This window comes from Bos grunniens, chromosome 24, assembly GCF_055505025.1.
Source record: "Bos grunniens cultivar Pamir isolate PY7600 chromosome 24, Bosgru_T2T1.0, whole genome shotgun sequence".
NCBI classification, from domain to species: domain Eukaryota; kingdom Metazoa; phylum Chordata; class Mammalia; order Artiodactyla; family Bovidae; genus Bos; species Bos grunniens.
Window position 1 is genome coordinate 41,303,775 of NC_141188.1, and position 17,894 is coordinate 41,321,668.

The window sequence follows — 17,894 nt, forward strand, 5'->3', positions numbered from 1 at the left end:
TCTGAGTTATGCTCCTTTGCACTGACAAGACAGATTTTTGTGTTATAACTGTGGATTTGGGGAATGGTAAGGGAAATGGCAACCCACTCCAGTATTCTTGTCTGGGAAATCCCATGGACAGAGGAGCCTGGTGGCTACAGTCTATGGGATTGCAAAGAGTTGGACACAACTTGGCAAGAGTGGATGAAGAGAAAGAACGGGGACTTCCCTGGAGGGTCCAGTGGCTGAGACTCCACACTCCCCAACGCAGGGGCACAGGTGTGATCCCTGGTGGAGCAACTGAGATCCCACATGCTCAACCAAGAGTTCACATGTCACAACTAAGACCCGATGCAACCAAATGAATTAAACAAAATTTTAAAGGATAGTACCAACACACTGTGACCACTATCTCTGAGAAGTCAGGAGAAGGAGCTAGGGTTGGTGTAAATAAAGAGTGGAGAGCATGGGGTTAACTAGAGCAGAAAATCTCTGTGCACTTTGTGGATATGCACCAAGCTAGGGATGGGGTTTGGGTGAGAATTCAGGGAAACAGACAGACGACAGCCTAAAGATTCTGGGTATGGAGTACATTCCTCTGACTAGTGCCTGTTATTTATCATCATTAGCTAAACAATATCACTCATTAGAGGCCATTAGTTTCAAAATAAGAACTCCTTTTAAAAAAAGTGTTCAAGCTGGAAATTCTAAAAATCTTTACTATGCATTATTAAAGATCTAAATATTTTAGATATATTTTCCTCAAACCCTGGAAACTTTCTATATGCTATAGGACATATTTGAGCTATTTCAAATCCTAAAAGATGATGTTGTGAAAGTGCTGCACTCAATATGCCAGCCAACTTGGAAAACTCAGCAGTGGCCACAGGACTGGAAAAGGTCAGTTTTCATTCCAATCCCAAAGAAGGGAAATGCCAAAGAATGCTCAAACTAGGTTGCACTCATCTCATGCTAGCAAAGTAATGCTCAAAATTCTCCAAGCTAGGTTTCAGCAGTACATGACCCATGAACTTCTAGACGCTCAAGCTGGATTTAGAAAAAGCAGAGGAATCAGAGATCAAATGGCCAACATCCACTGGATCATGGAAAAAGCAAGAGAGTTCCAGAAAAACATCTACTTCTGCTTTAGTGATTCTGTCAAAGCCTTTGACTGTGTAGATCACAACAAACTGTGGAAAATTCGTCAAGAGATGGGAATACCAGACCACCTTATCTGCCTCCTAAGAAATCTGTATGCAGGTCAAGAAGCAACAAGCAACAGTTAGAACCGAACGTGGAACAAAAGACTAGTTCCAAATTGGGAAAGGAGTACGTCAAGGCTGTATATTGTCACCCTGCTTATTTAACTTATATGCAGAGTATATCATGTGAAATGCTGGGCTGGATGAAGCACAAGCTGGAATCAAGACTGCTGGGAGAAATATCAATAACCTCAGATATGCAGATGACACCACCCTTATAGCAGAAACTGAAGAGGAACTAAACAGCCTCTTAATGAAAGTGAAAGAGGAGAGTGAAAAAGCTGGTTTAAAACTCAACATTCAAAACATGAAGATCATGACATCTGGTCCCATCACTCCATGGCAAGTGGAGAAACAATGGATATGGTGAGAGATTTTATTTTCTTGGGCTCCAAAATCTCTGCAGATGGAGACTGCAGCCATGAAATTAAAAGACGCTTGCTCCTTGGAAGAAAAGCTATGACAGACCTAGACAGCATATTAAAAAGCAGAGACAACTTTGCCAACAAAGGTCCATCTAGTCAAAGCTATGGTTTTTCCAGTAGTCATGTATGGGTTGGAGAGGGCAATGGCAACCCACTCCAGTTCTCTTGCCAGGAGAATCCCATGGATGGAGGAGCCTGGTAGGCTGCGATCCATGGGGTCGCTAAGAGTCAGACATGAATGAGCATCTTCACTTTCACTTTTCACTTTCATGCACTGGAGAAGGAAATGGCAACCCACTCCAGTGTTCTTGCCTGGAGAATCCCAGGGACAGGGAGCCTGGTGGGCTGCCGTCTATGGGGTTGCACAGAGTCGGACACCGACTGAAGCGACTTAGCAGCAGCAGCAGCAGCATGTATGGATGTGAGAGTTGGACTATAAAGAAAGCTGAAATGAAGTTGCTCAGTCTTGTGCAACTCTTTGTGATCTCACAGGCTGTATTCCTCCAGGCTCCTTCATCCATGGAATTTTCCAGGCAAGAGTACTGGAGTGGGTTGCCATTTCCTTCTCCAGGGAATCTTCCCAACCTGGGGATCGAACCCAGATCTCCTGCATTGCAAGCAGACTCTTTACGCTCTGAGCCACCAAGGAAAGAAAGCTGAGTGCTGAAGAATCGATGCTTTTGAACTGTGGTGTTGGAGAAACCTCTCGAGAGTCCCTTGGACTGTAAGAAATCAAACCAGTCAATCTTAAAGGAAATCAGTCCTGAATATTCATTGGAAAGACTGATGCTGAAGCTGAAACTCCAATACTTTGGCCACCTGATGTGAAGAGCTGACTCACTGAAAAAGACCCTGATGCTGGGAAAGATTGAAGCCGGGATGAGAAGGGGATGACAGAGGATGAGATGGCTGGATGGCATCACCGACTTGATGGACATGAGTTTGAGCAAGCTCCAGGAGTTCGTCATGGACAGGGAAGCCCGATGTGCTGCAGTTCACGGGGTCACAAAGAATCGGACATGACTGAGCAACTCAGTATGCACACACACGTGTGTGTATATATATATATATATATATATATATATCATATGTTGGTTCTATTTCTCTGCAGAAAATGACTAATAAACCCATAATCTTTTTAATATTTGCTTTAATTATTTGTTTGGCTGCTCCAGGTCTTTGTTGTGGCATGTGGGATCTCAGTCCCGCGACCAGGGATGGAACCCCAGCCCCCTGCTTGGGGAGTGTGGTGTCTTAGCCACTAGACCAGCAGGGAAGTCCCTGTAATCTTTTTCACCCATTTTAAAGTCTTATGTTTTTCTCTGACCACAGTGCAGGGATGGACAGGGAGGTGTGGAGGAGATACCCTACGTGCCTTTTGTCACCATGGATACTGAGGGGGATGGAACATCAGATGTGGAAGTGGAAGCATCACATCTTTTAGACAGTGATCAGTGACCAGCAGGTCCAGGGCAGCTTCCGACCTCTCCCTTTCAGGCTTCAGGATTAAAAGAACCAAGTCTCTCTGCCTAAGGGTCCAAACAACCTCTGGCACCTTGCTCAAGGTCAAACAGGGGCTGTGAGTTCTTTTATCAGAGATGCTTCTTGCTCAATAAAGGCTGAAGGCAAGACAGTGAAGAAGCGGGCCTGATGCTGGAGAAGAGCACCTACTTGGCATTTATCTGTAAAGTTATAGGAAATGCTCTAATTTGGTTTCTTATGGAGGTCACAGCATTCCTACAAGGTGAGGAGCATCAGCCCCCAGGTTTCAGGGGAGGAAACTGACATATGCAGTTGTTTTCCAGGACAAGGTTTAGGGAGGCAGGCTTTGAACTCCAGGCTTTGTGCTCAGACAGGGAGTCAGAAATTGAAGCTTTTGAATTGTGGTGCTGGAGAAGACTCTTGAGAGTCCCTGGGACAGCAAGGAGATCAAACCAGTCAGTCTTAAAGGAAATCAGTCCTGAATATGCATTGGAAAGACTGATGCTGAAGCTGAAGCTCCAATACTTTGGCCATCTGATGCACAGAGCTGACTCAACTCATTGGAAAAGACCCTGATGCTGGGAAAGACTGAGGGCATAAAGAGAAGGGGACAACAGGGGATGGGATGGTTGGATGGCATCACCGACTCAATGGACATGAGTTTGAGTAAACTCCAGGAGATAGTGAAAGACAGAGGGGCCTGGAATGCTGCAGTCTGTGGGGTCAGAAAGATTCAGATATGACTGAACAGTTGAACAACAAGGGAGCCAGGGAATGAGGGCAGAGTTGGCCTCAGGCCAAGGCATGGTCAGGGCTCTGAGAGTCGGGGCTGGAAATAGGCATGATGAGGGCAGGTGACAGGTGCGGAAGACTTTACTCTGACCTTGACTCTGGTGCAAGGATGCTGCTTGCGGGGTGTCTAGGTGTGGCTTCATCATGAGGGCAGGCAAGTGGGTTGATGAATCAGTAGATTCCCACTATGCCACTCACAGCCCCAGGGCAAGTTGCTGCATTTTGCTGAGCTCCTGTTATCTTATCTATGAGACTACAATGGGTTTGGGCAAGAATACTCAGGGCACTCAAAGCCAGTGCTCTGGGACAACCCAGAGGGATGGGGTGGGGAGGAAGATGGGAAGGGGGTTCAGGATGGGGGGACACATGTACACCCGTGGCTGATTCGTGTCAATGTATGTAAAAAACCACCACAATATTGTAAACTAATTAGTCTCCAATTAAAATAAATTAATTATTAAAAAAAATAAACCTCAAGTCTTTTCTAGCATTACTGTGTGACTCTAAGAAACTCATAAGATGGTTGAGAATAGCATTGTGCTGTTGAAACCAGTTGGTTACAATCACTAGGGGAATACATTTATGAAAAATAAAAAGCAAATTCCTCCAAAGAGGAACTCAACTCCTGTTTGGTAAGCCTGCCAAATATCTCTGCCTTGTTGAATGCAATCCTCCTCAGCATTTACTCTTCCTAGGTTAATAAACATCAATGTTTATGGTGCTTTTATGATGCAGTTCCTTGTTAAGCTTCTTAAGGGTGTCTTTGACATTGGTCCTCTGTGTGGTTGCAAGGCAAAGAGGTGGCACTGGGTGCTCTGGATGGCGTGGACCTGGGGGTTATTTACAGTCGAGTTGTCTCCTCCAGTTACTGGTGACCTTGCCCTGTCACTCCAAGTTTGCTCAGACTTTCACCTTCACTGTTGACGAGCTGGAGGCTCTGAATGCAAACCTGCAGGTGAGCTGGAAATGAAAGTCAGCCAAGAGGTGAGGTGAGCACTTGAGAAACCCAGGGTTGGATCTGGGCCGGCTTTTCACCACGTTTCCAGGAGGAAAGCCTCTGGCCAGGCTGGCCAATCTCACCTGGCGTGAATGTCCCAGCTTCCCCCCACCCTACCCCCCATCCAACCTCCCCAAGCAACATCTATGTCCATCCTCTGACTCCAGCCCTCAAATATTGAGGAAGGATACCTGGTCATTGCATAAACTGATGAACTAGAAGCGACAAGGAAATCCTTTCTAAGGCCTTCCCTAAGTCCTAACCTTCTCAGACATTTTACCTACAGTCCCCAGGCATTTACAAAAATATGAGTCTTACAAGGTGAGCCCAATATCAAACAAAAACCTAAAGATCCATCCATTCATCCAGTGACCGTCTAGGGAGCAGCTACTCACGGATACGAACCCAAGTCTCCTGCATGAGCAGGTAGATACTCTACCACTGAGCCACAAGGAAGCCCAGAGATGGTTTTTAATAAGATAAGTGAAGTGCTGTAGGACACTCTTATTCTGATAGGGATACCATGATACAGAGAGAAAAAAACAATGCTTCCTGAGGTGGATACGGTCTGGGGACTGGTCACCCTGGCGTAGTTGAGTGAGTGGCCCCCAGGTCAGCACAGGATCCACAGCATCGTCCATCAGGACAGACGCAGGGGGCCCGGTACAGGTGCAGGTGGGGGTGGATTTGGTCCAAGCAGCACACAGAAGGAGCTCTGCCCTAATTCCTTCCAAGTTTTCAAACCAGAAGCAAGCTCACCTGCTGAGAGTCAGGCAAAGCCAGGAGACAGGACCAGAATTAGGTAAAATAAGGTCCTTGCTTTCACAGGGTCACTGTTGTAGGCATGAGGCAAACCTGCAGACAGACTAGCTGTCACAGGAGGATGCGCTGTGGGCTGCAGCCAAAGAAGGCCCAGGACACAGGAGAGCTTGCAGAGCCAGGGTCGGCAGGGCTGGCAGGGTCCCCGGGGGAAGGGAGACCTGGGAGCTGAGGCCGGATGGGAGTGGCCATGGGGGGCACCCCTGCTGAACAGGGGGTGGCTGAGGCTCAGAGGGCCCAGTCAATCCAGGAAAAGAATCCAGCACTCCACTCACAGTGGGGTTCGTGTCCTGTGCTGGGAAGGTGGGGGCAAGCTCCAGCCCAGGGATGCCCGCCTTGCTGTGCATCCACGTGGTGGCATTTGCCCCAGATGGGGCCACATATTTCTAGTCTGTCCACTTGGAAGGGAGCTTCTTGCTTGTTTTAGTTAGTATAACGTGTTTACAGCCTGGACTTCCCTGGTGGTCCAGTGGATAAGATTTTGCCTTCCAGTGCAGGGGCTGTGGGTTCGAGTCCTGGTCAGGAAGCTAAGGTCTCACAGGCAGCGGAACCAAAAACAATCCCAGGAAACAGAAGCAATACTGTAACAAACTGAATAAAGACTTTAAAAATTCTTTATAAAAAATTTAATATACTGTTTACAGGTTAGGAGAACCCAGTGACATGTCATTGACCTTTCAGTACCCTGCAGAGTATTTCCTCTAAGAGCTGCAAACAGTTGTACTGAGAACTGTAGGGAAGAAACAACCCACTGAACAGGTGTAACGGAGGCGGCAAAGGTCTGCAGCGAGCTGGCCCACCATGGACGGGGCCCTGTGTCCATGGCAGCTCAACGATCAGAGTGGAGGACGCTGGACCTGGGACAGACATGGAGAGGCAGCCTGGCTCCCTGGGAGCTGGGACAGAAGGTCATGCCAGCTTCTCTTGGTCTGGCCAGGTCTGCCTCCTGGGAGGCTGGGAGCAGACCTGAGCCTGCAGTACAAGGGGTTTCAGGCTCAAAGCATCAATGCAAGGTCACCCCCTCTCTGCTTGACCCCTGAAGACCTGTGGCATCCTACAGACTTGCTCACGGATGCAGCGGTCAGGTGGGATGACTTAAAGGGATCAGCGCTGCACTGTCAACTCCATAGGGTCACGCAGAGCGTGGGGCACGTGGAAGATGCTCCGTAAACGTCTGTGGAGTGAATGGGGGGATGGGGAGTCAGCAGTGGCCAGACTGAGTGCACCCCTACAGGACACAGCTGAGAGCAGGAGTGCCAGAGGTGGGAGCAAGGGGCAGGGAGCCATGGATCAGGACAGGACGACCAATGCTCCAGAAATCCTAAAGGACTGTTTATTGTTGTTAATATTACCTGCGCATTCTGCCTAGAGGAAGTATTGCTTGGAAAGCAGTGATTACACTGAAAGCCAGCAAATAATTAAGTTGTTTAGAGCTTGGGAAGTTGGTTCTCTGACTAATTAAACTTCATGCATCTAGCTGTTCACTGAACATTATTCTAATACCACACCATGAACGTTATCACCTCATGGACTGTGCACACCATTAGATGGGCATTAGTACTCACAGGGGATATTTTATGATACGTGCTGATAGACTCCCAAGGCTGATGAACCTGAAACATGTGTGAATCCCCCATAAAACAAGCCTGTCCCAGCTTATGCACGTTTCTACATTTGCTGTGAAAATGGTAACACACCTCGTTTGCACAACACATCAAACTCGACAAGTATTGTAAGACCTTCATCTTTTTTTTATCAGCATCAGAAATGCCAAAAAAATAAAACTATTAACATAGACTGTGTAGCTGTTGAAAGTAAGTAGTTTCACAACTCCAACCGGGGAATACCCTTCAGCCAAAATTCTGGGACAATCCTGAAAATTTCGGATCGGTTTGTCCATGTCACTTAAGAAAGACTTTTTGAGGATTTGTAATTTTTAGAGAACTGGTAGCTACCAGATAATATGTAAGAGTTATGTGATTAGTTGCTCAGTTGTGTCCAACTCTTTGCAACCTCATGGGCTGTATGTATGTAGCCTGCAAGGCTCCTCTGTCCATGGAATTCTCCAGGCCAGAATACTGGAGTGGGTAACCGTTCCCTTCTCCAGAAGATCTTCCCAACCCGGGATCAAACCCAGGTCTCCTGCATTGCAGACAGACTCTTTAGCAGCTGAGCCACCAGGGAAGCCGTCCCTTAGATATCCATACTTTGAAATCGCTACTATGCTTGGCATATTGGCCACTTTCTCCTCCATGCAAACATTTCCTCGGAGAAGCACTAAAAAGGAAACCTGTACAAACACCTCGCCTGCATGCAGGTCAGCCCAACGCTCCCTTAAGGCAAAAAAAAAAAAAAAAAATTCATTATTTTTCCACCCATCAGATTCTCTGTTATATGGTTACTATCATATCGGTTGAGGTTACCAAGGAAGTTTGAATAACTGAATAATAATATAGTTTATAAAATACAATGAAGAGTCTTCAGAAACTGCTTGTAATAGTTTCCAGATAAAGGCTGGGAATTAAAGAAACTTCCTTGGAATGGTCTAATACCCCTGAGAGTGGCAGCTTGGTGGTCACCTGGTGAACACCTCAAGGGACATTCTCGTAGCATCACAGAGAGGGCAGGGTGATGCTGCTGGGTTTGCAATCGTCATCCTCACTTTATCTGCATTTTTGTTTTTAGTGCTTTGAAATCTCCAAAGTACAAATTTCCTGAGGGCAAGATTTATTTTTAAAATATCAGAACTGTAGTTAGAAAATAGATTTGGCATGTAGAAATCATAACATGATAGTTTGGGTTGGCCAGAACCTTGTCTTCCTTTTAAAAAAGCATTTTTGAGTGACAAGCTAACACAAAAACGCACAATGCTTTGTAAACATGGCATCGTGAAATCTGAGTAACTGGATCTCCTGGCTGCAGAAACTTCCCTCTGAGCCTTCCAAAGCCTCACCAATCAGAGAAGCCGTGGTCATAGGGCAGCGGGATTTTAAACCTCTGAAAGGAAAAGTGACACCCATCAAAAGCTAGGTGAGATTGAGGGCGGAAAGGAATCATCAGAGAGAATAAAAGGGAACTGAAAGCCTGTTTAGTGAGCACTTACTCTGTACCGGAGGCTTTGTAAGGCTTCCTTCCTTCGTCATTGTTGTTCAGTTGCTAAGTCATGTCCGGCTCTTGTGGACCCCGTGGACTGCAGCACACCAGGCTCCTGTGTTCTCCACTGTCTCCTAGAGTTTGCTCAAAAAAAACCCAAAAACCAAAAAACAGGCCTCAGCCTTCTTCCAGTAACTATAACATGTCTAAAGGCAACTAGAGTCTAGAAAGACTGCTGACTTAATTTGAGCTTATTAGGCTCTTTAGAGAATCCGAAAGAAACAATAATTTGAAAGAACAAATTAAGATTGAACCACAGGACTGTTTGGAATTTGCTACAGTGTGGCAAAATTAAAAAAAAAAAAAAAAGGAGGGAAATTCCATGGACAGAGGAGCCTGATAGGCTACAGTCCATGGAGTCACCAAGAGTTGGACAGGACTTAGCCCTTGAGCATTGAAAAAAAAAAAAAAAACAGCTTGGTAGCTTCCCCTCCGTGCCTCAGTATACAGCAGTGGACTTTCTCAGATTGATCCCCACCACTTGCCCACTGTGGAAGACTCGGAAACCAGAGCCCCCAAAGTGTCACCATGAAAACTTTTTGTTTTCATATTACACAGAAAAGAAAACAGCATCTTACTGTAGATAAGCCCCAATCTCTGTTTTGGAGAGCAGATTTGGTCGATAAACTGAGATACTCAACATATTTCTCCATGGATTCTAGAATTTTCTGTTGGCCACCTTTCGAGCTCTGATTTCAACCAGGGAGAAAGGAGAAATAATTTCAACTTTTCAATTTTGTTTATTCAACCAGGCTCAGCAAAGGGATTAGTAGGCAACTTGATATTTACATTTTAACTGCTCATTGTGTTAACAATAACCCCATTGTTTTCCAGAACTACTGCAACTGCTTGGCTTCTAATCCACGCTTTTCCTCCCAGACTGTGTTCTCTCCCTATCTATGGAGACATCACACTGATTCCTCTCAAGATTTGGCTGCCTCAGACTCATGGAGGACAAACCAAAAGTGTCCTCTTAGCAGGCCTTTAGAAATATTTTGACGATCTCACCGTGGTTTCCTCTGATCAAAAGACTGAGGAGATGGGGTTGGGGAAAGGGAAGTAAATACGACTCAAACATCAACCAGAACAGTTGTGCAGGTGAGGGGAGGCAGCCGTGCTGGGGAGGGGCCACAGGAGGGATGAGTGTTCCTTCTATCAGCCCAGGAATGTGGCCACCAGAATACCCCCACTCCCTTGCCTGGCTGGGTAACTGAGATGTCCCTAACCCCCCAGATGGTCCCCAAGAGACTCAGCAACAAGCAGTGCCGTGTTTTTCCACAAGCAATGAGAAAGACTGACAAGGAGAAGCCACTTAAATACACAGCATTCCTGCGGGGCCCTGGCACTTCCTGGCCAGCCTCCTGGGCAGCAGCTGCCCAGCCACCTGACAGCTGAGGGCTTAACCAGACGCCCTTGCTTCCGCCGCATCCAGAGGTGACAAGGAGAGCAGCTCCCAAGGGCTCAGCGCCAACATAGGAACAACAGAGAAGGGGAGGAGGACAGCCGCAGTCCGCGGACAGCTAAGGCCACCGTGGAGCTCCTGACAGTCTTCGGATTTTGGTTCTTCTTTTTTTTTTCTTTTAAAAAATATTTATTTATTGGACTTCCTGGGTAGTGCAGTGGTAAAGAATCTGCCTGCCGATGCAGGGGACATAGTTTCGATCCCTGGGTCAGGAAGATCCCCTGGAGTAGGAAATGGCAACCTACTCCAGTATTCCTGCTTGGAAAATTCCATGGACAGAGGAGCCAAGGGGGCTACAGTCCATGGCTGACATGACTGAGTACACATGCCATGCCACAAATTTATTTATTATATTTGCAGCACACCAGATCTTCACTGTGTCATGCAGGATCTTTCCTTGTGGCTCACTCTCTAGCTGTGGTGTGCACAAATACATACCTATTGAGTCTGTGATGCTATCTATCTTATCCTCTATTACCCCCTTCTCCTTTTGCCCTCAGTCTTTCCCAGCATCAGGGGGGCTTTTCCAATGAGTCAGCTCTTTGTATCAGGTGGCCAAAGTATTGCAGTTTCAGCATCAGTCCTTCCAATGAATAATCAGGGTTGATTTCCTTTAGGATTGACTAGTTTGATCTCCTTGCAGTTCAAGGCACTCTCAGGAGTCTTCTCCAGCACCACAATTCGAAAGCATTAATTCTTTGGTGCCCAGCCTTCCTTATGGATCAACTCTCACATTCATACATCATTACTGCAAAAACCATAGCTTTGTCTATATGAACCTTTGTTGGCAAGGTGATGTCTCTGCTTTAAAATACGTTGCCTAGGTTTGTCACAGCTTTCCATAGTCTCTGCATACTTCATACTTCACCTTAAAATTCCCACTGCGGTAAATACACACAACAGGTGGTGTAGCCATGTTGACTTTCCTCAGGGGAGTTGATTCCCACTGGCCTGTTCTCTCCATACAGTGCCCCCCTCACATCCTTCAAGATGAGAGAACGGCTTCTCTCATCTGAGGTTTTCCCATCTGAGGTTCTGGTATCTGCTCCTCTCCCCTGAAAAAAAGACAAGATGATCAAACCAGACAAACTAAATCTCATGGCCATTGATTTTTGTTGAACTCACTTTAATCTTGGTCTTACTAAATCATCTATTTTCAAAAGATTTTACCATTTTTATGTCAAAAGATTTAGTGACTTGAGTAATCATTTGGGTCCAGGTGATTTCTTCTACAGTAAAGATGAAAACACATTCAGTATAAAGAATCAAAATGATCTTAATACTCTTTCCCTTGGCAGCTACAGGGCCCTGATCATGATCTATGTGTTTTCCATGTAGGTAAACCAGAAAGCATTAGGATCATGGCTGGTGGCAATGTATTTTAAGTGCTTATCCTCAAGTGATTTTTCACAAGAAATATTCAATTAGATTGCCAAAGGAAATGAGAAACCAGGTTTCTTACTCAAAATTGAAGGCATTGTACAATGGTTTACTTAACATTTTTCAAGACGCAATCTACATATCTTTTTAGTTAGGGAAATGGGAATTAACCAGGGCTTCCCTGGTGCCTCAGAAGGTAAAGAATCTGTCTGCTTTGCAGGAGACCCATGTTTGCTCCCTGGGTCAGGAAGATCCCCTGGAGAAGGAAATTGCAACCCACTCCAGTATTCTTGCCTGGAGAATTCCATGATCAGAGGAGCTTGGTGGTCTACAGTCCATGGGATCGCAGAGTTGGACACAACTAAGCGACTAACACAACAAATGCAAATGCCCTAAGAAGAAAGGGGCACGGCACAGAAAGAACCGGTATGGATGTCTGTTTCAATCAGATTGCACAGTTTCCAAGGTGGCAGTGTGTTAGTGGCAGGCTTCCCATCTTTCCACACAATTGCTCCTCTGCACAGCTCCGATTGCCTCCCAGGTTTCTGAGCTCCCCACAGAACTGACTTCTTGAACAATCGCCTCCTCTCCTTGTCCTTTCCTTCAGCCCCACTCTGTTCTCACCTTCCCATGCCACCCAGCTCTACTCAGGAGCTCCCAACAGAAGGTCCTAATCTTACAATAAACATTGAGCATAACTCAGGCTGACAGTGACTTCATTCCTTAGACTTTTGAAATAGCTATTGTCTCAGTTTTGGTCCCTCCAAAAGCCAACACCCCGCCCTCCCCACCCTAAAGATCACAATTAGATTGCACATGGGAAGTGATTCCAGGAGACATCAGCAGAGAAGTGGAGAATTAAGACAGAAAATGAAAAGAAGCAAGTGAAGTTTCATCAACAAACAAATTACCATTGCAAAAATATAAGTGATGACTGTTTGATGTGGGTCCCAGATTAAACCCAAAGAAGGAGTTACATCTGAGGGGTGAGGGAGCTAAGATATTTATACACCAGCTCCCACCAGCCATGCAGCCATTTAAAAAATCAACTAATTTATTTATGTTTGGTCATGCTGGGTCTTCATTGCTGTGTGGGCTTTTCTATAGTTGCGGCATGTGAGGGCTGCTGCTGCTGCTGCTGAGTCACTTTAGTCGTGTCCGACTCTGTGCTACCCCATAGACGGCAGCTCACCAGGCTCCCCCATCCCTGGGATTCTCCAGGCAAGAACACTGGAGTGGGTACGTGAGGGCTATTCTCCAGTTACAGTACAAGGGCCTCTCACTGCAGTTCCTTCTCTTGTTGCGGAGCACATGGGCTCTAGAGCACAGGCTCAATAGTTGTGCCACATGAATTTAGTTGCTCCACGGCATGTGGGGTCTTCCTGGATCAGGGATTGAAGCTGTTGGCAGGTGGATTCTTTACCACTGAGCCACCAAAAGAAGCCCAGTCATCGATTATTAATTCCCAGCATATCTAGCCTTTCATGTGAAGCTGGAAAAGTGGGTTCCTTTAGTTATAGAAAGAGTCCCTTGGACTGCAAGGAGATCAAACCAGTCTATCCTAAAGGAAATCAGTCCTGAATATTTATTGGAAGGACTGATGCTGAAGCTGAGGCTCTAATACTTTGGCTACCTGGTGTGGAGAATTGACTCACTGGAAAACATCCTGCTACTAGGAAAGATTAAAGGTGGCAGAAGGGAATGACAGAGGATAAGATGGTTGGATGGCATCACTGACTCGATGGACATGACTTTGAGCAAGCTCTGAGAGTTGGTGATGGACAGGGAAGCCTGGCGTGCTGCAGTCCATGGGGTGGCAAAGAGTCGGACACGACTGAGCAACCGAACTGAACTGAACTTAGGCAAGGAAATCCAGGTGCTTGAAGCTGGGAGTCCAGCAAATGTTTACTGAGATTGTAAGGTCAAGGACACATGGGCAGAGCATGGCAGGGTCTGCTCCAAACACTGCGGTACTTACTTGCATGAGTGGATTCCTCCAGAGGTGCTTCTTACACCAGCCAGTGATGGCAAATATACTTCATTTAGAGCGTCAACTCCAATCAGCAACTAGAGGTTTTATTGTGAAAGATTCTGCAGTTATGTTAAAGGTCAGCAGGAAAGAGAGAGAGGCTGTGGTTGACCAGAGACCTCTCTTGGGAAAGAGTTGTATAAAGTCTGGTGATGTCTTTCCTCATGATTGTGGTTCTGAATCCTGGAATTACTCCTGAAACAGAGGGGCGGGGGCACAGCCAAGTCCACAGGGTCCACAGGAAAATGCCAGGGGAGGTATGGACGGGTGATCAAGACTGTTGCAAGAACCCTCTCATATCCAAGTCCCATGGTCCCTGTATACCCCAAATACATCAATATATTTGTGTGTGTGTGTGTGTGTGTATATGTATGTATATATATATATATATAATTATTTTCCTTCTTTTTCTTTTTAGGAGAACTGATTGAAATTGAAAGGAATTGGGTAACAGCAGAGGAGGAATGACAGGCTTTCCTGGTGGCTCAGCAGTAAAGATTCTGTTTGCAGTGTAGGAGATATAAGAGACACATGTTTGATCCCTGGGTTGGGAAGATCCCCTGGAGAAGGAAATGGCAACCCACTTCAATATTTTTGCCCTGGAGAATCCCATGGACAGAGGAGCCTAGTGGGCTACAGTCCATGGGGTCACAAAGAGTCAGACATGACTGAAGCAACTTAGCATGCATGCAGAGGGAGAATGAGGGTCACACCAGTTACCCCTGAATCTCCGTGCCTCTCACGTCAAGCCACCTGAGAGGCCTCACCCATGCTCCCCGGGGCAGAGTCTGCACCCACAGGTACCAGGTGGTTCCCACTCTGCCTGTGTGAGAGTTGGGGTGGGCGCGGGCAGGGAGGAAAGCCCAGCCATCTCTGGGCCACTTTACTTTACACAAAGCAAATTTCTGAAGAAATTGAGTATAAATATTTTTAATTTGGATCATATTTTCAATTGACTTTTAATTTCAACAAAGAGAAAGAAATTAGTTCCCAGACCACAAAAGAAGGCAGTAAACCATTCACAATACTGCATTTACACAAAAAGTATGATGAACTATTTTAACACAACCAATTAAGTGAAATAATGGGATAAAGTAGAGCAGAGACCACCATAAACTAAATAAAAAGGAAAAAGATTCATTTAATTGAAGCAGCTCTCAGGATTTGCATGTACATATTTTTCTTTTTTGGGCTTTCCTGGTGGCTCAGTGGTAAAGAGTCTGCCTGCCATGCAGGAGACCCAGGTTCAATCCCTGGGTTGGGAAGATCCCCTGGGAGGAAACACACTAATATTCGTGCCTGGAAAATGCCATGGACAGAGGAGCCTGGCAGGCTACAGTGCATTGGGTTGCAAAGAGTCGGACATGACTGAAATGACTTAGCATGCAGGTATCCTACAGATTGCTTCATATCCCAAGGGTATGTGTAGCTAAATTTGAGACTCACGCACCAAAGAAACCAAGACAGGACAAGAGGCGGTGAACTCAGCCCAGGGATGTCAACCATCAGAGAAGTCAGCCCTTCTCTAAAGCAGTCCACTCAAACGTGCAAATTTACTATCATGGGTGTAAATTTAAAGGGACATCCTTTCAATAAGGATATGGCACCTGCAATGACATTGGCCTTGATGGTCAGGTCTTGTCCCATCCCTGCTGAGTGACAGTGATGGCAGAGGGAGAGAGCAGAGAGCAGGGTGAGAACACAATGGGGAATACCATCTGATGTACAGAATCACTTAACAAAGTATTCATCTCTCTCTTTTAACCTCTGCAGGACTCAAAACAAAGACTGAGCAACGTATAAGTGAGGACAAGGAGTGATTAATTGTAAAGTTAGAGTTCTGCCTTTTCCCAGCAATGATCTCATACCTTGGATAGTTGCCTGATTGGCTTCCATCCCTTTTTTCTATTTTTCATTTTTTTTCTCCTTAATCTGCCCTTTCTCTGTGAGGAGTTCATGCCGTGGCTAGCCAAGCGAGAAGAAAGGAGGTGGAGGTAGAGAAGGTTATGTCCCTCTAGAAGGATCCATGGATCTAACCTTCTTTTGCCTTTAAAAACTGCACCTGGATTTGCAAACCTTTCCAAGTTTGTGAAGTTTTCCGTTGACAGTCGTAACATCCGATGTCATGCGGTAAACACACGCTAGTAGCAAATGTTAACAACTTAATGGAAACCTAGAGGCTGTGATTTCAACTAACTAAATAGAAAGCTAGGGGAAGGTGGAGACAGGATTCCTTGAGGGTCAGCAGTGACATGATAAACCTGTGAAAAGGCTCACTTCCATCTAAGAATTGTCCAAGGGAGAGCTATAGTTTGGGCCAGTAGATATAAAGATTTGAAAAAAGTAGATTAAGTTGAAATTCTTTACTTAAAATGGAATAAATCGCACTTGACATTTGGAAACGGCTGTTTCGGCAAAGATAAAGGCGCTAAGGTTTCCAAAAGTAAGGGTGAGATAAAATGTGGAGGGTTCTTGAGATTTTTGAAGTGCAATTTAGAAACTTGGAGCAAAAACTCAGTTTCTTGGAAGATGTTTGATGAAGAAAATATTTCTCTTGGCATGATGTGCTTCATTTTTCTTAGGGAAAAACTAGAAGAAAAGAAAAGGCTGAGGAGTTTGCATAAATGGGGCAGAGGCTGAAATTAAAAAAAATAATAAACAGTCCAAACTCATTCCTTTTTAGCTTCAACAAAATGGGAAGGAGCAAGCAAAGAAAAAAGAAAAATAATCTGATCAGAAATTATTTTAAAGCAAAAACCCTATGAATTCTAAACAAAGGGATTCTGCAAGGGTTTAATATCATAAATTAATCTCCTTCCCAATAGAATGGGCTTGACACTGAGTGAAAAATCTGAACCAAAGAACAGAAGATGCCTGGCTATGTGAAAATGCAAACACCCCAGTCTTCCTATATAGAAACAAAGAAACTGCAAAGTGTATACAAGATCATGGCTGGCTGTTTCCCATTCATGTTTTCCACGTCTACAGAAGTGGGAACCTGTTTGTCGGGTTTCAGCCCTAGCACGTCTCTAGAATAAAATCGAAAACTTAACACTGGAAGTTTATCACGGGAACTCTGTCAGAACTTCCACCACAGTGGTTGGAACCAGCAATTCCGGTCAGGCTCACAGAGTTTCAGGATATAGTCTGGTTTTTAAAGTCTTTTTATTTGACTTGAGACTGAGTGTTCATTTCTTCCTCATTAAATTGAAAAATGAAATGGTACCATATCACAGGATTATAGATATTACAGGGTGTTAAATTTTCTCAGACAAATCTCTCTCTCTCTTCAGTTTAAACTTGAATCCCAACATACTTATTATTTTAATTTGGGGAGTCTCCAACTCTGGCGATTTTCTGAGCTCTGCTTCAACCACCGCACCCTTCTGAAGAGCTGGGAACAGCTCTATCTGACCACAACATCCATCTAGACTGAAGCACGCATCAAAAACATGCTTTGATGTTCGTCAACACACGGCCATCAAATGAAACATCGCATGGCAGTGAACCTGCTGTCTGTCTTTGCAGACAGATATATAAAACTTTAATTATTGAGAGGCTGAGGAATAAGAAACTGCAAATAACTGAACATTTTTCTGTGTATAGAGCAGAAAGCCAAGGGCAAGAAAATACAAGAATTTTGAGAATTTAGTTAAAAGACCATTTCCAGTTCATGCTTCAAGCTTTTGTACACATTCAGGTCTTCTTACTTCCTATTTAAGGGCTTCCCTGATAGCTCAGTTGGTAAAGAATCCACCTGCAGTGCAGGAGACCCCAGTTCAATTCCTGGGTCAGGAATATCCACTGGAGAAGGGATAGGTTACCCACTCCAGTGTCCTTGGGCTTCCCTTGTGGCTCAGCTGGTAAAGAATCTGCCTGCAATGTGGAAGACCTGGGTTCAGTCCCTAGGTTGGGAAGATCCTCTGGAGAAGGGAAAGGCTACCCACTCCAGTATTCTGGCCTGGAGAACTTCACAGACTACAGTTCAGTTCAGTTTAGTTGCTCAGTCATGTCCGACTCTTTGCGACCCCGTGGACTGCAGGATGCCAGGCCTCCCTGTCCATCATCAACTACAGTCCAAGGGGTCACAAAGAGTCAGACACAGCTTTCTATT

General features: G+C 45.4%; 1 non-coding gene across 1 annotated transcript; it reads left to right on the top strand.

Annotated features, from left to right (window-relative positions):
* Positions 1–14,974: 14,974 nt before the first annotated feature.
* Positions 14,975–15,046, top strand: TRNAG-GCC (transfer RNA glycine (anticodon GCC)). Its single transcript has one exon. It is a non-coding gene; the product is annotated as a tRNA-Gly (tRNA).
* Positions 15,047–17,894: the final 2,848 nt, after the last annotated feature.